Source organism: Marmota marmota, unplaced genomic scaffold, assembly GCF_001458135.2.
Source record: "Marmota marmota marmota unplaced genomic scaffold, marMar, whole genome shotgun sequence".
Classification (NCBI taxonomy): domain Eukaryota; kingdom Metazoa; phylum Chordata; class Mammalia; order Rodentia; family Sciuridae; genus Marmota; species Marmota marmota.
The window spans coordinates 6,166,976-6,190,467 of record NW_026000037.1 but is presented as its reverse complement, the minus strand read 5'-3'; the positions used below and the strand labels follow the sequence as shown (position 1 = coordinate 6,190,467).

Here is a 23,492-nt window from a genome sequence, read left to right as displayed (position 1 = left end):
TTTAAAACTCCAAACCCCACGAAAGTCCTATGTGACAACCAATTGTGATGCTCAGTATCTGTTGCCATGGTCCAATAGTCAGATGTGACCCTCAACTCAATCACAGAACTCTTTCATCCGTGCTGATCACATGGAGAAAAATAATGGAAAATCTTCTAAGAAGGATTTTTTTTCTCTCTCTCTCTCTCCATCCTGGGCTTCAGGTAGAGTTGGGAACAAGATTCTGGTAGGGAGGAGGAGGTCATTCTCAGCTGGACAGGCCCTTCCCTGCTCAAGCCCTGAGCACACACCTTACCATATTGTGATACACAGCTTCCCAGATCAGGAATCTGATTCCTGATTCCTTTTCCCATCCAGGGAGATGTTGCCAGGGATTTCACTGAATTTCGCTTTTACTGAAGACCTCACTTGAGAATTTGGGGACCTTGGATTGCAAAACTTTCCAGGACAATCAAGGGCTTCAAAGGATCAGAATTTCAGAGGAAGAGGAAGAATTTGGCAGATGTTCTACATATTAGCTTTTCTTTCCCCTGCATGCCAGCCTTTAGCCTCTCCTGGGAGCCTGTGCTGAGGTTCTGTTGGCCTCTCCAGCCAAGGCCACTGGACCCAGGCTGGTGAAAGCTAAACAAACAAGAGAGGGATGACTCCTAGGCTCCACACTCAAGAAAAAAGAAGGGAGTAGGAGATATAGGGAAGGAGTTCATTTTTTAGGGAAAAAGGATGGGAGGTGGTGATAAATGTGAGACTGGAGGTAAGTTGTGAAATGAGTCTCAAATGAGCTTAAGATTCATACAATAAACTCTCTTTGGGAGATAGTAACAAGCAGCACATACAAGTTAGTATGTGCATCCCTGTATACATATACCTGTAGGTTCAAGCCCAGGTTTGGGGGTACTATTAAATGGCAGTGGGGAGAAGAAACAGAATTACATAGTTAATATAGGTTAAAAACGCAAAAGGAACATTTCCAAGATGGTCCAGCAACAAAGAATATTTTACTCTGGGTCAAATACTAGCCAAAAGAAAATTGGTGGTATAATATTAATATCATATGAACTAGAATTACAGACAAAATTCATTATTTCAGATAAGGTAGCCACTCTATGATGATAAAGGTTAATTCATAAGGAAGTATAGCAATTCTCAACCGGTATGCAATGAATAACACAGTCTCAAAATAAGTAAAACAACAATTAAAGAAAACTTCAAGGAACATAAACACTCATCAATCATAGTGAAATATCTTACACATATTTTCTCAGTAAATAAAAATGCTAATATCAATAATGTTATGAAACTATCTCAAATGGTTTTTAACTAATGGATTCCAAATTCCTTAACACTAGTCTTTAATATTTTTACCCCACTGATCCTCCTCCTTGAAACACTTGAAAACTCCAACTTGAAGCATGAGTTCTGATCAAACCAGTTCTCATTCCTATTTCTCTCCCCAGGCCACATCCTCTCACTGAAATACTCTCTCCCTTCTGTAGATTTGTTTTCCCCCTTGGAATCGTGAGGGCGGCTGAGGCAGGACTGTCTGGCATGGACCCCTGGATCCCAGGATGGAGGTGGGCAGAAAGGCAGGCTGGCCGCAGCTCCACAAGAAAGTTGTGTTTGTTTCTAGAGCTCCCTCTGGTCAGGGGCCCTTCTTTCCAAACAGTGTCCAGGGAATCAGCCTGGATCAAGTTTGCAGAGGACAATCTGTGTGCAGTATGAGAGCAAAAAGGACCAGAAGCCGTTGTCACCTTTTTCAGGAGGAAGTCGGTATCTGGGAAGGTAAATAGCTGGGCCTGGGTGAAGAAAGCAGAAGGAGAGCACCAGAGACGTCAAGTCTCTGACAGCAAGGTGACAGAATGAGCTGAAGGTGGAGTGACTGAAGGAGGAGTAGGAGATGGCTGACCACCCAAGGCACCCGGCCAACGGGGGTTGAGCCCCATCAACTTCACTGGGAAATTTTAGGTCTGGTGTTTTGATCCTACCATTTGTGGTGCATAAGGAGCCGCAGAATGGCTCGGCATCTTAGGATAGAATCTGGATATTCTGCTTTTTTCTGCCAAGAAAGCCGTCTCAGTGCGCTGCATGCTGCTATAACAGAAAGCCACAAACTGAGTCATTTCTGAGCAATGGAAGTTTAGCTGGCTCATGGCCTGGACGCTGGGAAGTCCCAGGTGAGGGCTTTCTTGCTGCATCACACTAGAGCCGAAGAGCACAGATATGAGAGGGAGAAGGGGCGGAAGTCCCCCTTTCCTCAGGAGCATTCCTGCAGTAATGGCCCCCCACCTCCCATGATGGCATTAACACCCTCCTGAAGACGGAGTCCTCGGGATCTAACCACCTCTTAGAGGTGCCACTTCTCTGCACTGCTGCACTGGGGCGAAAGTTTTTAGCACATGAATTTGGGGGCACACATTCAAACAATAGCACAAGCCGTTTTAGAGTCTAGGCACACTTGGAGCAGGAGGCCCAAGGAGAGAGGTATTCCGCCTGCCCCGCCTCCTGTGGTCCTGTGAGGCACCTGTCAGTAGGCATCGCGTATAAAGGGACCAGTCATGATGAAGACGGCACTCTGCCTGCAGCTCCCCTGGACCCGAGGAAAGCAGGTGAATCCGCTGCCCTCCTGCCTGGTCCTGTGCATGGAAAGATATAAATAATCCAAAGTAAGTGCTGGTTGATGGTTTTAATCACTGCACAATTTAACAGCATGAAAGCTAGGCTTCTTGCCCATATCCCTTGCTGTCTAAGATGAGAATGATAATAGCATCCCTCACATGTAAAATCTAACCTTAAATAGAAATTGCAAAAACCCATGTGATGTCAGAGGAGGCTATTATTCCAAACATCCAATATTCTAAAGTTTATTTTCCCATAAATCATGAGGATAATAATATCCAATTCCTTGGAGTCAGAGGCTACGTTAAATGTCAATAAAGTATCCAGTCCTAGGCCAGAGAAGTCGGTCGCCCAAGAGTAGATCCACCCTGGGGACCTTGTCCAAGAATCAATCATGTGATGTCGTAGCTGGTCTTCCCTTGGCAACACCGGAGAAGGCCAGAAAGAGAAATTCACTCAGGGGCAGGGCAGCTTGAGACGGCCACGGGCACAAGCAACTAGAAGGCTGTCGGAAAGGTCTTCAGCTTTCTAAGGGGACTTCTAACATGGAGAGTCCCTGTGTTTCGGAGCACGGTGAGAGCTCTGCCGAATGGCAAACCCAAGAGCAAGCGGTGGTGTGACATCCCCGAGGGGAACTGCAGTGGCAGAGCGTGTTCCCACACCAGACCCACCCAGGGGGTCTCATGCCACTGAGGAAACAGGAGGGGGCCCAACAGCGAGGACAAGGGCCTGCACCTGAGAAAGGGACTGGGCACCAACTCTGCGTCATAAAGGTCCAAAAGTCCCTGCCTGCCCCTGCAGGAGGGCGCTGCTGACCTGAGGTGCCGGGTCCATGACAGGCCTTAACATCTAACTAACATATGACCCTAACCCCAGCTCCCCTCTGCCACTGATGGCGTTCCCTGGGACTGAATATATGTCACCTTCTTCCAGGCCTGCCGGGTGAAAACTTCCAAATTCAGGATGGCAATTCATTTCAAGTTTTGAAAATCAAATTGATGTGCCATTTTTTTTTTTAATTTAAGGAACACTATCTTTTTGTTACAAGACCCATTGTTATGGGGTGTCCAGATATCTCCCAACACTGTAGTTTCATGGAGTTGAATACCATTCAAAATGAACAGGCCATTTCTCAACTATTTTGAAACTATTCTTTAAGGCTCCAGTTTCCAGCAAGGAGACCTAACCTATGAAAAGTCAGATTTGCAGAGAAGACAAAAGGGAGAGGGGGTGTTGTGCCACAGGATTCCTTCATAGCAGACCCCTGGATGAAATGGAGCCCCTCTGCTGCGGGGTGGGCAGGGGCTGTGGGTCATGTGCTCTTGCCAAGTCCTAGGGGTCAAAGACAAGTTTCCACTCTGCTAAGAGCGCACTTTCCCCAGGCTCCCCTCCCTGCCTGCCCAGCTCTGCCCCTGTGGAGGAAGGGCGACCATTGGTGGCTCTCACAGACTTAAGCCTTCCATCCTCACCCCTACGTAAAAACCACTCCCTTCTCCCGCCACCAGCCTCATCAGTGTCACCAGAGCAAGATCTTCCCAGGATTCTGGGAGCTCACCTCTTCCCAATGGAGTCCACGGCTCAAGGGAAGAATGTTCTTTTATTATTCCCCCTCGATAGCCGAGTGACTGCAGTACTCTAGAGCTTTAGCTTTCCCGTGACGGTATCCAGTTGATCACAAAGCCAGAGGTAAGTTAAATGTTGGTAGAGCATCCACCACCACCGTAACCACCCCCCCCGCACCCCCCAACCCCCGTCACGTCACGTAGCAGGTGCTTAATGAACTGGAAATGCAAGGATCGATGGTCTTGTAGCTTCCTCGTCCCCCTCCCCCTCAGCACTAGCTCAGGGGCCAGAATTCCCAGCCCCCTCAACAGGGATCATCACTCTCTTTTCCTGAACTCCGTCTGGAGCCAGACTCGACTTCCATAGAACAATGGTACATCTGCATGTCATTATAGTTCAGCCCCCTGGCCCCCGCCAGACGGAACAGCGTGCCAGACCCAAATGACTTTCAGGGGAGAAGGACTCTGTCAAAAACTCCTTTGTACATTTAAAGTAGAATTTGATTTCTAAAACCTGCAGTGTACAGGTCACTTTCAGGAACGAGTCTGTGGAACTTGAGAAGTGAGGTTCACGGGTTTACAAAGAAGTTCTCCACGGTGTCTGTCCCTGTGTGGAGGAATGGGGAGAGAAGCTAAGGTGACTCAAATTAACTGTCTCTTGTGCAAGGGACGGTGCTAAGCATTCCCCAACCATTATGTGATTTAATTTTTATAGCCATCCCCATAAAATGAGTTTTGTGATCTTTAGTTTACTATGAGAAAACTGAGCCTCCAAGAGGTCCAGCCACTTGCCTAGGGATTAAAGCTGGTAAGGGGCAGAGCCAGACACACACCCAGGTCTGTCTAGCAAGTTATGGTAGAAAATGCTTTATGAAGCATGTTCTTCAGGTTGGTTTAAATACCATTCCTGGTGCTTTGGATCACTGGAGGCAAAAGCCTATGAAAAGTTGGATTTGCAGACCGTGGGTGGGAGTGAGAGAGCTAAGACACCCTCAGCACACAGCAGGGGGCTACGTCATAGGCTGCTCTTGGGTTGCAGGATGTCTTTAGGGCCAGTCTTTTATGTCATGATTTCGGAAAGCCCCTTCTCATCCCACAGGAAGTTTTTTGATTCTGCATTCACTGTCCTACAGAAGGCACTAAACCTACTGACTGCCAATTCATCCTCTCCCTGGAGTTGTGTGCCCGGAGGATGATATGGAAAGAAGATGGCCCCTTCCGCTCAGAGGTGGACAGGCGACAGGTCTGCTGGATGGGACCCGGGACTCCAGCTTTGAGCAGGCACTGTAACATGCAGGAAGCTCAAATTCCACAATCTAGAACACAGAAAATCATATTTACCAGGCCTCTCTTCAAGGAGTCTGTGTGGTGAAAGGGATGTTTTCATGAGCTGCCTGGTGTGAGAGAGAGGGACGATCAAGGCGTATGACGAAGTCACGGTTGACAGGCCCGGAGGTGATCCACGGATGTGAACTTGGGAGGCCTCTTGTTGGTGTGGGTGAGGACACACATTTGGCTCCAGAGCTGGATTGCCCAGGACAGGCTGAGCCCAGACACCCTGCGTTCACTCACTCACTCACTCTTGCCTGTGTTCTGAGGGGTTGCTGTGTGCCGTGTCCTGTTTGAGATGCTGGGAATAAATCAGAGAACAAAATGAGAAACAAAAAGACCTCAGCCATTATTTTTTCCTTTAATTTTGTTGTTGTTGTTGTTGTTCTAGTTTTATTGAGGTCTCAGTTCTTCTGCCAAATGAGCTCACAAAGCACATGCAGAAAAATGACCTACCTTGAGAGAAAGAGAAATAAGGACACAAAAACTGGGAAGATTGGCACCTCCAAATAGTTAAGATAGTAAAATCACCTGGAATAGGCTAAAAAATAGTGTGCTAAAAAGATTGAATCAAAACCATTTAATAAAAAAAAGAACTGAATATTATGGGAGAAATTTTAGAAGATCAATTTAAGGCTGGGAGTGTAGCCCAATGGTTAGAGCACTTGCCTATTATGCATGAGACCCTGGGTGTGACCCTCAGCACCACAAAAAGAAAACTATCAGTCTGTTGTGCCAAATCGCTGACCTATCACGAAAGTACTAAACTGTCTTAAATGCCTACATGTCTGAGTCTGTTCCCTTTAATAATTCTATGATTCCTTTCACATTTAGAAAACAAGTATTCACCAACACCAAGGGCAGACTTTTGAAAAATATTTCATTAATATTTTAAAAATTCTTGATCCTTGATTGACTGGGGTCACCAAGAAACAAGGACATCAATTAAGTCACCCAAACCATCCGTCAGAATGAAGGCTCAGCTTCGTAATAAGGCATCTCCAAAATGCAGATGTTTAAAGAAGACGGACAATCCTCTCCCAGATGACAGTCAGCATGTCACCCTGCTCGCCCAGGCCACTTAAGGCCCCAGGTTCCTTCCATCCTCTTCTCTTACCATCCCTCGGTCTTTCTACTTAAGCTGCCTGGTCAAAGCTGGGTCACAAAAGAGCCTTGTTTCACTTAGGGTCAGAGACCAGAGGGAATGGGACACAGTCCTGTCGTTTTAAGGCCAAGCTCTAGAAATGGCACCCGTGGCTGCCACTATCATCCCTTGGCCTGACCTCAGGGACATGCCCTCATCAACTGCAAGGTACCTGGAAAGTGACAGTTTCTAGCTGAGTCATCATATACCCAGCTATAATTCCATTGCTCTGAAAGAAGGGGAAAATGTATTGGGGGATCATGTAGCCATGCATCATAGCCGTAATTATAGCAGAAATTGGAAAGGGAACAGGTGGCTAAGTTGTTTTGTTTTTTAATATGCTTCAGCCCATCTGTCAATCACAACTATCTGTCAAGGTCCTGCTATTATCTCACCATTGTGAGTAGAGGAAACAAAAACAAAAAATGAGAGCTCAACCTAAATGGATAAGACTATTCATATAATAATTGAAATATAATTTTTAAAAATGTGCAATTAAGCCAGGCACAGGAACACGTACCTGGATCCAGGCAACGCAGAAGGCTGAAGCAGAAGATGGAGGCCAGCCTCAGCAACTTAGTGAAACCCTGACTCAGAATAAAAAATAAAAAGGTCTGGGATGTGGCTCATTGGTGAAGCGCCCCTGGGCTCAATCCCAGCACCAAAAAGAAATAAAATAAAAACCAAACAAATCACAACCATGCGATTAAGTGCATAATTATAAAGGCTCATTTCTAACCCCAGGCCTATGTTTTCTTATATGTCTTTCCAACATGACGCCTTCACATTGGACACATCTAACTTATACTTTTCTTAAAACTTATTCCATGTGGCACCCCTGCATTCACTCCAGCCAGAGACCTGAATGTCCTCACTGACCCCTGTCCCCTTCCCAGCCTCTGTACTCAGACGGCCATCAACTCTGTGGTTCTGCCGAGGAACAGCCACTCCTCTGCCTTCATGCCTCTCTCCAGCTCAAGAGCTCATCATGTTTTTTGCAAGTGTTCTTACACAGATATTTTCTTTTTCTTTTTTTTAATTGATTCTATTTTTTAAATACATGACATTGGAATGCATTACAACACTTATTACACATATAAAGCACAATTTTTCATATCTCTGTATATAAAGTATGTTAACACCAATTCCTGTCTTCATACATGTACTTTGGATAATGATGTCCATCACATTCCACCATCCTTGCTAACCCCCTGCCCTCTCCCTTCCCCTTCCACCCCTCTGCCCTACCTAAAGTTCCTCTATTCCTCCCATGCTCCCCATCCCTACTCCACTATGAGTCAGACTCTTTATATCAGAGAAAACATTAAGCATTTGGTTTTTTGGTATTGGCTAACTTCACTTAGCATTATCTTCTCCAACTCCATCCATTTACCTGCAAATGCCATGATTTTATTCTCTTTTATTGCTGAGTAATAATCCATTGTGTATATATACCACATTTTTTAAATCATTCATCTATTGAAGGGCATCTAGGTTGGCTCCACAGTTGAGCTGTTGTGAATTGAGCTGCTATAAACGTTGATGTGGCTGTGTCCCTGTAGTATGTTGTTTTTAAGTCCTTTGGGTATAGATCAAGGAGAGGAATAGCTGGGTCAAAAGAGTTTCATTCTCTGATTATCCTCCATATTGCTTCCTCAGGGATCTTTCTAAAAACAGATTTATCTGTCTACCCATCTACTTTGTATCAGGTGCTGTCCTAGGGATTTAGCAGTGAACAAAACAGACAAAATGCCTCATGGTGTGTACACTTTATAGATGGAGACCAAAAGATGAGTGATACACAAAATAAATGGGTGTGTTAGGAATCGTGTTAGGTGATTAACACCAAGGAGAAAAGCAAACAGAGGGACTCCAGCCTCTCCATCCAGCAGAATGCTCATCAAGTGAGCAGCCATGAAGATCTGGACAAGAGAATCCCAAGAAGAGGGACGGCTGGATTGTAAAGATGTACGGTGGGAGACTCTTGGCATGTTCCAGGAGCAGAAAGGTCCGCAAGGCTGGCAAAAAGGAGGGAGAACGGGTCAGGATGGAATCCGAGAGGGTTGTAGGGACTTTGGATGTTCACTTTGAATCACATGAGAAGCCAGTGGAGAGTGACATGGAGTGTCAGAGTGGTGACATGATTGGACTTAAGTCTGTAAAGGCACCCTCTGCTGTTTTGGGAGTGGACTGAGGGAGAGGCTGGAGGAAGGCAGACCAGTCAGGAGGTTCTCATCACATCACAGGCGAGGCTGATGGGGGTTTCTCTGAAGTCATAATGGCGGTGTCTCTAGCTACGTCTTGAAAGAGCCAATAGGATTTGATGTGAGATACCTGAGCAAGAGAGAAGTCAAGGGTGACATCACATCGTGGCACTTTGAGCTAAGAAATGGAAAGACGGAGATGCCCTTAACTGAGATCGGAGACTGAGGGAGGGCCTGGGTAGACCAGGAGCTTGGTTTTAGAATAATGAGCTGAGGTGTCTCTCTGACCTCTAAGTGAGAATGGCAAGTGAGCAGGTGGTCGGATGAGCCTGGGGTTCGGGCTGGAGAGACGATCATCACCCGGAGGCTGCACAAGTGCAGTCTCCATTCCAGGCATTCCACAAGTGTAACTCACTTAATCCCCAGAATGACACCACAAGCTAGTAGGAAGTATTGTCTTTTATTTCCCAGAGTGGGAAACTGAGGCACACAGAGGTTAAGTAACTTGCCTGAGGCCACAAAGGTAGTCTGTGGAAGTCACAATTTGAGTCTGGTCATGAAGACACCAGAAGTCATGCTTTGGGCCACCATGCTATTACATGCGATAACTTTAGGAGTCTTCAGCATGTGAGCAGCATGTAGTTTTGAGTCCAGTTGAGATCACCAAGGGACAATAATAAAGAAAAGAAAGGGCTGAGGAATTTGCTTAAAAAGAATATGGTTTGGTTGGGACTGAAGATGTAGCTCAGTGGTAGAGAACTTGCCCAGCATGTGTGAGGCCCTGGGCTCATTACCCAGCACCAAAAAAAAAAACCAAAAAAAAAAATGGTTGGCTTGGGACTGGAGATGTAGCTCAGTGTTAAGAGCTTGTCCAGCATGCATAAGGCCTTGGGTTTGATCCCAGTACTGCAAAATAATAATCGTAACATGGCTGGATGGAGGGAAACAAGTAGGGACTTAGAGGAAATAAAATTGGCTCTGAGAAGACCAAGACTTGAGCGGGGTATTGGACACATGGAGTCTGTGTATGCTGATTTTTTTGCATAATGAAAATTCATCATCAAAGGACATCACCAAAAAGTGACCATGAAGCCTGAAGAAAGCCAGGAGCTTGGTACTCTGGCCGTCAAGTGCTCTGATTGCTGCGTAGCAAACCCTAACACTTCACGATGTTAAAAAACAACAATCATAAACAGTGTGGAGGTTCCTCATAAAGCTAAGCATAGAACTATCATGCTCCTCAGCAATCCCAGTTCTGGGCATGATCCAGAGAAATTAAAATCTGTCTGTCGAAGCTGTATGTGCACTTAACAGAGGCCAGGTGGGGTGGTATTGGTCAAAGGGTACGATTTCAATCAGGAGGAACACATCATGAGACCTGCTGTGCAGATAGTGACAACAGCTGGTAACAACACATTGCATACTTGAAAATTGCAAAAGGAGATTTTTAAATAGTGACCCACAAAAAAATCGTTAAGAATGATGGCTATGTTGATCTGCTTGATTTAATCACTGCATAAGCTATGCACATGTCGGAATATCACATTATAATGAGCATCATAGTTGTCATTTGTCAACTAATATTTTTTAAAACACAGTTGTTTATCTTACTCAGAAATCTTTGATCTGGGCAGGGCTCCAAGGGACGCCTCTGGGCCTAAGGACCTGTGCGGAGGGTGGCTCACTTGCAGGGCTGGCAGGTGGCTCATCTCGGCTGGTTGCTGGAGCAGTCCCATCTTTAGTCTCAACTTGATTGTTGGTCAGTCCCCAGATTAACTGAAGATAAGAAATGCAGACGAGAATGACCTGGAGGCTCCAGTGTGCTCACTCTCCACCGCCAACGACCCTCCAGAGAACCTGGAGAAAGCTTCTGATGCTGGGACGGCTTCCTTGGCACCGATGACCAGAAGTGAGGAGATTATACGCAGGTCTCTGTGAGTGTCGGGGGAGCCCCTGAACTTTACAGTAAGAGACATCAGCATTTTACGGATACCGTTTAGAAACAGCTCCTTCTAGGAACTTCCCCCTGTAAAATATTTTAAATAGCTGCCAGAAGATGGGGAGGAGGGTGCAAAGGTACAGATTCTTATGTGTCTGACAAAGACTAAATGCACAGCAGAAGCCATTTCCCCCTCCTCTTCTTATTCATGATTGAAAATTGTTCTGCCGCAGTGTTTTCAGAAGGCGGTCACCCAGTGTTCTCCGCTGCTGGCCGCTGTTGAAGCTGCTGGAGTCCACTGAGAGTTTCTGACACCAAGACCTGACTCCCCAGTGCCTCGACTTCAAGTCAGGAAGAGGCCGCGGCGTCGGGGCTCTGCCTCCCCGTCGCGACCTGGCAAGTACCGCTGGGGCCGGGCAAGCTGTTCTGAACTCCCCCACGGACGTGAGATGAGTGTGGTCATCCCACATGCCACCAAACCGCACCACCGGGCCCGCTGGGCTCTGGCAGAGGAGCCGAGGAGGAAGCAACTGCAAACACACACAGGAGGAGACACAGAGGCCGACTTCGCTTCCCCAGCGCCACCAGCCTGAGAGGATGGGTGTCTGGAGCCATCCGCTGTGACTCAGCCCATGTTTGATCAGGGAGCCATATTTTTGCAAGTTGTATCTTTGCTCGTGTTTTATTATTTGAGGACAGATTTAAACAGGCCACTTGTCTCTGTGGCGAAAGCTCTTGGGTGTCGTCTTGAACAGGACGAACCATCGCTGACACAGCCACTGGACAAGAGTCAAAGTGTTTCTCAGACTCTCACAGGTGGAAGTGGGTCTCAGGACCAGGCCTCCGCCCATTACCCTCTAACCACAGAGGGAAGCAGAGGGCGAGAGAGAAGGGGGCTGCTGGAGCTGAGACAGACCTTTCCAGGCACACCTCCAGTGACCTGCTCCTCCAACCAGGCCCCATCCATTCAAACTATGAACCCATCAAATAAATGGATCGATCCACTCACGAGGTTTGAGCCCTCACGATCTAATCATCCCTTAAAAGCCCCCTCTGGACACTGCTGCACTGGGGACCAAGCCTTCAAGTACATGAGCCTTTGGGGGACACTCCAGGCCCCCACCATGACAGTTCTCCCCGCCCTGCCCTGGTTTCTAGGAGATCCCCGTCTCCTGGTTTTCCGACCTCTCATTTGCCCTTTCTCATCTTCAGCTTCTCACACCTCCTTGTCCTCTGGCCACTTCTCTCTTCCTTCCGCATGCTCCGTGGCCTCATTCTTGCTGATGGCCTTGACAGTCCCTCTGCCCCCCTCTCTGTCCCCGTGGTGGTGGTAGTGGTGACAGTAGCAGTAGGCAGAGTAATTAGAGTAACAGTGACTGTGGTGCAGCCTGGGCAGTTAAGGACAACATGGTTTTAACCCTGATTATTGCAGAAGCCTTCTAGAACTTTCCTGATCCCTGACCTTCCCCCTTCTCGTAATCCTTCCAAGTAGGAATTCAGTCAGGCCACTCCCTACTCTCCATCTTCCAATGGCTCCAGTGGCCCTGGGGATAAAATCCGAATTCATGGTTTGGTTTAAAAGGCCGGTCACCACCCAGCCCTATCTACCTCAGCCCTTCCGGGTCCCCTTTGGCGTCAATATCCCAGGTAACATGCGTTTGGCATGTCTGCCGTGCAGTTTCTCATCTGTGTCTGACTCGCCCTTCTCTTGCCTCTTCTGAACCCGACTCCCTGTATCCTGCCAGAGCATCTGACATTGCCCCTCCAGGAACATAAACCCCGTTGTCCAGGGGTGTCCCCCTGTGTGCTTCCTCCATCACAGCACAGTCCAATAATGAGTAGGACTGTCTTGCCATTTTCTAATGACTGCGTCCCTCTCGCCTGTGTGCCTGTTGAGATAGCAGGTGTTGATGGAAAGAGTGGACCACAGCTCAACCATAAATTGATACCTACAGGTTTCTCTTTCTAGTTCCAGCTTGCTTCACCCCGAGGTTGCTCGTAGTCTAGCGAGGGAGACAGAAATGTAAGTAGATAATTATCCAGAGGAGCCATGGACTCCATAGGCTCATCCAGGAACCCCACATTAGCAACCAATGACACCGTGAAGAAATGGACACACAGAGAGGGAAGATGAGGGAGTAGCGTTTTTGATAACATAGACTATCAGAGACTTGTCAAGATATGTGCTTCATAAAACAAAGGTCACTGAGGGAGGGCCACACCTGCCTTTGGGCTAACAGTGACACATGAGGCTGCACCTCTGGATAAAGTTCACCCGACCGGTTTTGAATCCACTTCATCAAGAGCATGGTGAGGTGCTTGATACAGTCAGGGTGATCCTTTGGTGTACTCTGCTCTACCAAATGCATAATCTTTATTTGTAAAATGAAATACCAAGTTGAGTGTGGTGGTGCACAGCAGCAACTCAGGAGGCTGAGGCAGGAGGATGGCAAGTTCAAGGTCAGCCTGGGCAACTTAGAGAGAGAAGGAAGGAAGGAAGGAAGGAAAGAAGGAAGGAAGGAAGGAAGGAAGGAAAGAAAGTCCATCCAGCCAGGGATGTAGCTCAGTGTACCGTACTTTTCTAGCATGTGTGAGCCTCTGGGTTCCATTCCCAGTACCAAAAAGAAAAAAAGAAAAAAAATTAAATCTAGCTTCCCGTTCTTCTGGACCTGTTCACTAAACCTCAGAGTCTCTCCTCCTGGGTCCTCTGTGGTCCACCGTCTTCCACAGAAAGCTCCCAGCTGGCTCTCTCACCTCCCTTAGAGGCCCTTCACCTTCCCTCTGCCCTGTATTCAGCAACAACTGCACAGGCAAGCTCCCGACTCGGCCCACCCACCACATCTTTCATCACACGCCTGATTTGCCGTCACCCCGGCTCTAACCTCCCTCTGGCCCCTAGGATTGGGCAGTGTTCTCCTCCTTCTGCTTCAGCGGCTCCTGATCTGGCCTCACCACCCCACGGCCTCACCCACACTCAACCTCTCGTTCACCCTGCAAAGGAATCGCCAGAATGCATGTTGGCCTCACACCGTGACCTCTGTGGGTCGGCTTTCTGCACCCCATTTCTCTTTGCAGCTGCTGGGGCCGCTGTGTGAGCAACTGACTTGGCTGTTCAGAGCTGCAGTCTTGAGCTCTTGTGAGCAGCACGGTTCCTTATTCAGATGACACCCTAGTGAGTGCCCGCAGATAACGCACAGGACTCTGACTCGCTCTGCCTGACAAGGGTGTGAGGTCCACGCTCCCTTCACCTCTCCTTCCCATGACCGGCAGGGATTCTGCAGAGCCCTGTGGTTGAAGACCACTGAGTGACAGCACATTCTACTAAAGCCCAAGGGGCAGGCTCCACGTCACTGAGTCAGGTTTTACCATAGGCCTTGCAAGATCCCAGGAAGCCGTGTGACTTGATGGGTATGTGGACGGAGCCCGGAGAAAGACCACCTGGTCAGAGTCCCACTCACCCATTCACCAGCTGAGGCTCACTGGGCAACTTACCTCACTTCTCTGTGCCTGAGAGTGATCGTAATGGTTCCTCCCCCTTTGTTAAGATGGAGGGGAGGGCTTAGTGGAACGCTGCTGACCCAGCGGGTGGTAGATAAATGTCTGCCAATATTAACTTCCAAGAGAAACCTGGGGACAAAGGTAAGTGACTCAGCCCAGCCTCCTAGGAACATGGAAGACATCCTGTGGTCAGCAAAGTCCTTCTTGAACCTGAAGCACACAGACAGTCCCCTCGCAAACTGCTAACTATGTTTGCAGACGTGACAGCCCCGTGCTGGGTTCATCCAGTGGTGTGACTGGCTCCACAAAGGAGTGTACTTCCTGAGGTTTGCTACAGATTTAGGTCAAGTGAAAGATGATACACAGTGGGAACGGACTGGAGCGTCTGATTAGTCTTGTAAATCTGAGGTTAATTGGAAGTTGAGCATTGCAATTCTAGGAAATAGGTTACTAGGCATGTTTGTATATTTCTGAATCTGTCCCCTGTTTATAGCTACAAACATATGCCATTAATTTACGATTTTCTTTCTACAGGCTTCATCAGGGTAAACACAAAGAGATTAGTCATTAAACCCAGAAGGAATTTGAGAGCAGGACATAAAATTTGAAGAAGGTTATACACTGGGGTGGGGGGGGGGATGATGTAAGAAGTAAAAGCAATAGAAAATTAGCTGCGAAATCTTGAGATAATGCATTTTTACAGGTTGTTCTTAACAATACTTGCCATATTGCACTTTAATCTGTGATCCTCCAAGCTAAACTAAGCGGGTCCCCAGGGAGCAGGGGAAAGGCCTTTCTGGGAGTGTAAGTAGGTCTTTCCAACAGCAAAACAAAGCCAAATCTTTCTTGCCTGAGTTTGTATTGTCTTTATTACCTTTTGCGCCCCAACCCTACAGGGGGTGTAGACTGCAGATGCTGACTCTGGTGCCTGTCTATTTGCCCGACCAAAATGTGGAATGAGATTGGAACTCTGATTCTTTGGGCTCAGTCCCAGCCACTCTTGCTAGCCAGTGAGAAAGTTTAGGAAGAGTGACTTCCTCCTCATGCCTCTGGGTCGAGGGGAGGAACTGGTGCTCACAGTCACAATCTCTAGTCCTCTAGGCCAGAATCCAAGAAGCCCTGCAATCTAAAGTTTCTCATATATTTGGCACAAAAACTCCTTTGGTTGCAAAACCGGACCTTTTTGACATGAAGCTCTGCATGGTCTCAGTTGACCTCAGTCGGGGCAGCAACGTGTGCGCTTTGTGGTAGAAACGTGAATTATGTGGTGCTGACCCAGACTCCACGAGAAACATCGTAAGTGCAATACGTACCAATTGATCTTTCTGGAATCTGAACGAATCTGATGCCCCCACCTGGCTGGCCCCAGGGGCTCAGGGAGAGGAGGGTGGGCACTGTCCTCAGTGCTCTGAGGTGAGAAGAGGTCTGAACAGAAAGGACACCACTGGGCTCGTGAAGAAAGCAGACTGCAAATCTAGAAGGGTGGCGTCCATCAGATGGAGGGGAGCCTGGGGAGGCTGTCAGGGTTGTCAATCTCATGTGACTGACCGACCGCCCATCACCGTCCGCCCCAGCCCAGAACAGTGGATCTTGCCCTGCTGCCCTCTTGGAGCCCGACCTCAGCCCCACCGAGGCTGCCTCACCAGGATCCCTCTTCCTTCTCACTCCTTCACCAACTCTCTAAACAATTCCTCTTCGATTTCCTCAAATTCCACACTTAAAGTTCATTGGTAGTGATGTTACGTTTAAGGTTCCTGAAAAGAGTAAGCTTCCTCCTGATTCTGCTTTTTTATTTAAAATTCAGGTTACCCGGGTTAAGACCATGCTCCACCGCTTCCTAGCTATGTGCCCAGAGATAATCATTTCACCTTCTTGTGCCTCCGTTCCCTCATCCATAAAATAACAACCCCCCACAGTTGTGAGAGGGTCCAATGAGCCAATATTTTGCGAATTACTTAGAGCGGCACCAGGGAAATCATGAGTGCTCCCCAAACATAAGCCATTGTTTCTGAATCTCCACGACTGTCTTCTAAATGAGCTCCATATGCTAGTAAGTTTTTTCCTTATAGAAATATCAATTTCCATATAAAAAAATACAATGAAAAGAGGGTAATGAAACATTTGATATATAAACTCCAAAATAGAACCATCAGGTAGGAACAAGTCTTTGAGAAGGTCCTTTGTATGAGATGCTCATTTTTATTTTCAGATTACCTATAAACACTAATGTAAATCACATGGTCCGGCTTATTCACTAATTTAAGTCTGCATTAAATTGTAGTCAATCACTTAAGGATTACAATGACAAAAGACATTTTCCCAAAGATAATCCTTCCCTGAAATCCCACACACACTGCTCCATCATATTTAGTGTAGAAGAAAAGGTCCCCACAACCTTCCCAAGCCCTCAAGAGCCACACCTGTCCCAACTGGCTTTGCTGGTTATTTCCACCAGTGTCTTCCTAGCCTTCGGGGGCATGTCAGTGCTTAGACCTCATCCCATGGTTGTCCTGGGGGAACCAAGATCCCTAGACACTCACCCACTTTCTCACCTCCTACTCTGACAGTGGAATTAACATTGGGGCTGATTTGATTTGTCCTCCCCATCCCGGGTCCTAAGTGGACCAACCTGTGTCTGTCTGTCTCAGTCTTCTTTACCTCCACCCTCCTATTTTATATCTCAAAAAAAAAAAAAAAGCTATTCAGCAAAAAAAAAAAAAAAGAAGGTCCAACTTAAGAAAAAAAAATCCCACTTAAATGTGGGTTTAAAGTCAAAGAGACTCGAGATTGAAAAACTGCCAGTTCTTACTGCTCCCTTACTCACAGGAGGGTTTACAGCTCCTGAAATCCTGCCAGGGCTTTGAAAATGAAAGCTTGCAGTTAGAAAATGATGGCTCACGACAGCAAGGATCAGTCATGTGACGGGCAGAGCGGTTTCCGTCAGCGCGTCCTGCACCAGACAGCTCGGAAACGGAGGTTCATCAGTCAGACAGCGTCCACGGAGGCCGAGGGCAGCAGAATCCAGCTGCGGCAATTAATCATTTAATTGCTTTCTGATTCACTTTAAATGTCTTTTAAAAAGATATTAAAGGAAAACATTATTGAAAGGACATTTTAGGCTATTTAATAAAGACCCAATACACCCTTTGTGAACCAGAAAATAAATGGATCTCTAGCCCAATCCTATTCGATGTTTTCTTGGGCAACACTTACTTATTCAGAGGAAAGAGTGACAGTCTTGCTCCTGGCAGGAGAAATAGCGCATAAAAAAGCGCTTAGGAAAGAAAGCATGAGTGCGATTAAAAATAGGGGTTTTGTCTGTCTTGGTTTGGGGCTCAAGAGTAGGGTGTGTGGGGGGAGCAGGGAAAGCAAAGTGGCCTTGAAGGTTGAGAGAGAGAGAGCTGTCTGTCTTGGGTTATGACTAGCCTGTCACCTCGTTATCTGCCGTGACCTTGGGCACATTATGTACCTTTGGGGGCCTTCCAAGATGTACAATGGAAGTAATAATACCATTTCTAGTGTTACTGCAAACATTAGAAGGAGCCTATGAAACGAGCAACCCAGAGCCTGGCACAGAAAAGGCAGCTGTTACATGGTGTTAGCTGTTACTACCCCTGTGCCCTGGAGAGAGGTCCACAGGGAGGAGAAGGGCAGGGGGAGACTGGAGGGGTCCAGGTGAGATGTGGGGGCCCTGGACTGGGCAGAGCACAGCACGGAGAGCAGCAAAGAGAAGCCTGACGGAATGCCAAGGACGCTTGGCAGATCCAAGAAACCGAGGCTCAGAAAGATGATCTGGCCCAAGTCATCTGATGCAAGGGAGGAGGCGAAGCCCAGAGAGTCCAAGAAACGGTCAAAATGGGTATCGCTCCAGACGCAGAGCCCAGACCTCCACGGGGAGCCAAGGCCAGAGAACGCCACGCTGAGCGTGGACCTCTGGGAGGATCACAGAATGGCCCAGTCCGTGTTTTGTTGTGCAGTGACGCGTCTCGATTGCAGTAAGAAGAGCTGAGACAACTTCCCGGGACAACTTTCCAATCCACAGCCCAGGTGACAGGGGTTGCCACACTGCCCAGCCCGGACACCAGGCAGTGTCCTCTTCCAAGTTCACCTGTTCACATCCCTGGACGCTGGCAACCAACCTCAGTCCTTGCTCACCCACGGCCTTCTCAGCACAGGCACCTGCTGATGCTGTCCTCAGGCCGCTTCGGCCCTGCCCATAAGACTCTGTTTGCAGATAACAGGTAGAGAACTACCTGGCACTTCCAAACAGCAGGGCAGCAGCCAGTAACTCAACACCTCTGACGTTTTCATTAGGTGCTGTCTTAGAGGATTCCTTGGGAAGCAGCCTAAATAATCCTGCACCGATCTGCTCCAAGGGGATTAATGTCACCTAGGCACTGGGGCCTCCTCCCCTCACCCAGCACGAGTGCTCCATCATCATCTGGGTGGGTTTCAGCTGTGTCAGCTCCACGTAATTCACAAAGGAGTCAACCTGCAGATCCATCCCGCCTTCGCGTGCCCGCCGCGTGCACAGGGGAGACTTCAGAGCGTATATAAATGGACTTTAATATTGCAGCATACCTTTTGGGATGTATGTCTAATTTGCTAGAACATGCAGAAGAGCTGACAAGCCACTTTGCACCTTTTGGAGGCCTCTGCTCTATGAAACACAGAGTGCGCTCTCTTTCTCTCTCTCCCCCTCCTGCACTCCCCACGGAAACTCTCTGGGGCTTGCGCTCCAGCCCTTGTAAGAGGACTAGGAGGGATTTTTGCTTTTCTTCCACTAGAATTGATATTTTTCTCTGAAAACAGGCTAAGGTTTGACAGTATTATTCATTTCAGGTAAGTTTGCTGACTGATCTCCACTTAGTGCCCTGGCACTTCCTGTATACCTGGCCAGCTTCAAGGAACAAAACTGAAAATGTAGTGTTTTGCAGGCATTAAACATGCCTGGTGTAAATTTTCAAATGACTTATACTTTACAAAGGGAAGTAGGATCTGGGGAGGTGATGACCACATAGAGCAAAGGTGGTTTAGAAGTCAACTCTCTGTAGATGGTGAGTTGTTCCTTCTAGGCGCTTCTTGGTATTCTTCATCAGGGACAGTAGGGTGCAAGTCTTTCTCTTTATGCAGGTTGCACTTGGCTCAGACAAGTAGGCACTGATATCCATGGTGGTCTTCTTTTTTATATTAATGATAAAAAATCTGATTTTTATTGGTACTATTTTTCCTTTGCCACCGGTGTATCAGAGAAGGTGTTGCTATTACTCCCACTTAACAGAGAAGAATCAGCTTCAGAGAGTGTATCAGGGCTCTCCAGAGAACCAATGAATAAAACAGAACTGAACAGATGAGGGATTTACCAGGGGGTCTGGCTGTGTGCTGATGGAGGCTGAGGAGCCCCGTGATCTGCCATCAGCAAGCTGGGGAACCAGGAAAGCCAGGGGCAGGGCTCAGAACCAGAGAACCCCCCAGTCCCAGTCCAAGGACCTGAGGACCAGGGGGTGGTTGGAGCCAGTCCCAAAGGCAGGAGAACCTGAAGCCAGGGTGTCCAGGAAGGAGAAGCTCCAGGAGGAGCAGTTCCCCTGCCATCTGCCTTTTTGTTCTCTCTGGGTCCTCGACTGATTGGATAATGCCCACCCACACCGGGGGAGGACTTATCTTTCTTACTCAGTGCACTGACTCCAATGCGGGTCTCTTCTGGAAACACCCCAGGGATGTTCCCAGAAATCATGCTTCTCCAGCCTTCTGGGTGCTCTTTAGCCCGGTCAAGTTGACACCTCAAATTAACCATCACAGAGAGTGAAGTGATACCCAAGGTCAGAAACCGAGTAAACCAGAACTTGGACCTACGTCCCTTTTCTACCAGAACCAGATTTAAAAATCATCAGAACTCACTAGAACAATGCCTGATATCCATCCATGGTAACGGCCTCAGGACTTACTGTGATGTGCTAGGTTTTTACACACATTCACACACTCGTGCTATGAGCGATACCCTCATATGAGCGCCAGGTAGTTCTCTACCTGTTATCAGGAGAAAGCAGGTCACCCCTGTGATACTTACTGACTTCCTACTCTACACTTGACTTTGTGGATGGGATGTGGTCCCTTCCACTCGTACCTGCAGCTTAGCTAGGTAGGCAAGGCCTAATCCAGGCAGCTCACACGCCAGATGCCAGAAACGGCATGGCAAAGCTGGAGGAGATTCAGACGCAGGAGACTTCTCTCAGGACAAGGAGGACTCGGGGACATTAGGTCAGAGAGAGGGAGCTCTGGTAGGAACTGAGGGAGGAGCAGCCCTTGTTAGCCGGAGATCGCTGGAAACCGGAAGGGCATCCGAGAGAAGTGAGACTCCCTGGCGTGGTGAGTGGCGCCAGGCAGGAAGGGCAGAGCTCATCGGCAAGGTCTGATGCCACAGAAGCCCTTGCCTCTTTTGGGGGGGGGGGGTCACTCAAATTTTAGTTATCTGAAAAAAATTGAACCAAGTATAATACAACTTATTTCCCCTCAGAAATTTATCTTTGTGCTTTTAACTAAAAGCTTCTTTGTCCTAAAATTAATAGACCAGATTTTTTTTAAAAAAAAATCAGTTTCTATAGGTATAAAAGTGCCTGTTTTGTTTTTAAAGTCCACAAGTTGGTTTTGATTGATTGATTGATTCATTCATTCATAATAGATATATTTCCAGGGTACAGTGTGATGATTGAATACATGCAGAGATTATGTAATGATCAAATCAGGATAATTAGCAAACCTGTCACCACCTACATTACCTTTTCTTTGGGGGTGAGACTGTTAAAAGCCTCTGGTCTTGCTTGGAATGTGTGGTGTTATTGTTAACTATAGACACCCCAATGTGCAGTAGACACCAGCGCCTCTTCCTCCCCTCTACCTTGTACTCATGGCACAGCTTCTCCCTGTCTCCCCCTCCCCTGACTCTTCCCAAGATTTTTCTTAACAATTTTGTTTAAACAAATTTCCTCTAGTGGGTAAAAGTCAAATAAATTCACCCAAACGGAACTTTCAGAAGTAGATGATATAAATATGCACAGAGAAGTATCTACATAGTATATTTCCACGATGGGAAATTCGCCCCATCCAAGGGGCTGGTTCTCTTCCTAGTGCATAAACTCTCAGCTCTTATGTGTCTTTCTGGTGCATCGTACCCGTAGCAATCCGGGTCACTGGGGCACTCATTTACAAGTATGCCTTTGGGTTCTTTGACATTATTGATCTTCAAAAATCCATGTCACCAAGCACAGAGTAGGCCTTAGCAAGCTCAGAGTGAATGTGCACACTGAAAATCCTTGGCTGTGGCCTGCCTAAGACGCTGGAAAAGGAGGCTGCAGGCTAGGGACCTAAGAGATAAGACAGAAGACTCCCTACTTCAGCTCTCTTCTCCTGGGCTGCTTTGAATACTGCATTGGAAATTCACAGCGAAAAAGCAACACCACAGATTAAGATGTCCATTTACTCGGCCCCTTTCAGGCACCAGCTCCCCTGCATGATTTCACCTAACTCCAAAACCAGACAGGAAGGGGAGTCCCCGCAGACAGAGCAGTGCAGGAAAAGGGAGGTCCATCCTCTGTCAGGCCGCATGGACAAGGAGCAGGAGGCCGCAGAGCTGGAGCAGGCCTCCTGCTTCACAGCCTGCTGTGGGCAGCTGTGTTTGGTTGGAATGGACAGGAGCCCAGCCAGTTAAAATGCAGTCCACACAGAGGTGCGCTGGGTTGCACCCTCCCGGATTTGTACATCGAAGCCCTGACCTGCAGTGTCACTCTATTTGAAGACAGTGTGTTTAGATAAGGTTATAAAGATAGGACCCTTTTCCTTAGAAGCAGAGAAAGAAGCACCGGAGCACTTGCCCTCAGAGAAGACACGACAAGGATTCGGCAGGAAGGCAGCCATCTGTAAGCCAAGCGCAGAGACCTCAGGAGAAACCCAACCTGCCAGCACTTTGATCGTGAACTTCCAGCCCAATACAGAACTCTGGCTGTTGAGGCTGCTCGGTTTGTGTTTTGTCACAGCGGCCGCAGCAAACTAATACCCACATCTTCAGCTTTTTCACATAGCTGTCCTGTGCTGCCTTGACCCTGACTGTCTTGAAGGACGTGGAACCCGAGGAACAGGTTTCTGAAACAGTAGGCTGTTCCCCTTGGTTAGCACAAAGAGCTCTGTTGGAATGCATGGATCCAGAACACCTTGGAGGGGCTCTAAGCGCATTTCAAATTCCCCAGGGTGAAGGACCCATCACCCCTTCCCCTTGCCAACAGACACCCAGCCCTGCTGTGCATGTCTGGTGGGCAGCTCCAACACGAGAAGCTTGCAGGAAGGTCCAAGGACATCCGACCCAATGGTATTCCCTCACCAGATGCTTGGATGGCTAAGCCACAGAGCAACATGCTGGTAAAGGCTTAGTACCCAGTTCTTGGGTGGGAGGAGACCGATTTACATCACTTGTCAATTTCTCTGTTAAAAATACCTCCCATTATGGCTGATTCTGAGCTGCCAACATGGAGTGGCTGAGTCACAGAAATGGGAAGAAATGCCCACATGGACGCTCTCCAGCCAGTACCCCCCACCTCCAGCAGGGCCTAGGAGTGCAGGCTCTCAGGTTTCTGACCACTTACTAGGATTTCTTCTCTCTGCAGAAGGCACTCACACTTTGAACGGTACTGACCTAAATTCCTTAAGCTTAACAGTCTTCCAAGAGGCTCCCTGAAGTCCAGAAGCTCACTATTTTATTAGGATAAATTCTGGACTCACAAAGTTATAAGAAAACATTTTCAGAAAAGACCCATTTACTCATAAAATCATCTACGATAGATGTCAGGCTCCGTTCTCTCCCTCTTTTTCCCCTTTCTGCCCTCCATCTATGAGTGTTTTCTCAGAGGCCTTCCTTCCCTTTCCCCTTTCTTGTCCTGTCTCCAGTTCTCCCTGTCCCACAGGGTGGCTCTTCTGTGCCCTCGTCTCTCTTCAGCAAAGAGCACCAACTTCCCAGTGGTCTCCTACAACTCAGCTTTGCTGTGGGGCTGATCTGGACGCTGATCTTTGTTAGAAGGAGCAGGAAAGATTACACCCTCTCAAGTCGCTCAAGGGTAAAACCCAAAGCAGCCAACAGATTAAAGCCCCTGTGGGATTAAAGGCAGATAATGGAGAATCACGTTAGCCCTCTTTATCCAGGCTTTCCCGGAGCCAGT

At 47.7% G+C, this 23,492-nt stretch overlaps 1 long non-coding RNA gene across 3 annotated transcripts in view; it reads right to left on the bottom strand.

Annotated features, from left to right (window-relative positions):
• LOC107136759 overlaps positions 1 to 23,492 on the bottom strand; it is a 93,282-nt gene that overhangs the window by 17,421 nt on the left and 52,369 nt on the right. The window contains exons 2-4 of one of the 3 annotated variants that reach the window (XR_007350834.1): positions 5,517 to 5,805; positions 4,690 to 4,782; positions 977 to 2,630 (exon numbers count right to left, since the gene is read on the bottom strand). This is a non-coding gene — a long non-coding RNA (uncharacterized LOC107136759). Of the gene's footprint in view, positions 1 to 976; positions 2,631 to 4,689; positions 4,783 to 5,516; positions 5,806 to 23,492 lie in introns of those variants that run through there. The other 2 variants (XR_007350833.1, XR_001502758.2) reach the window with 2 other exon arrangements.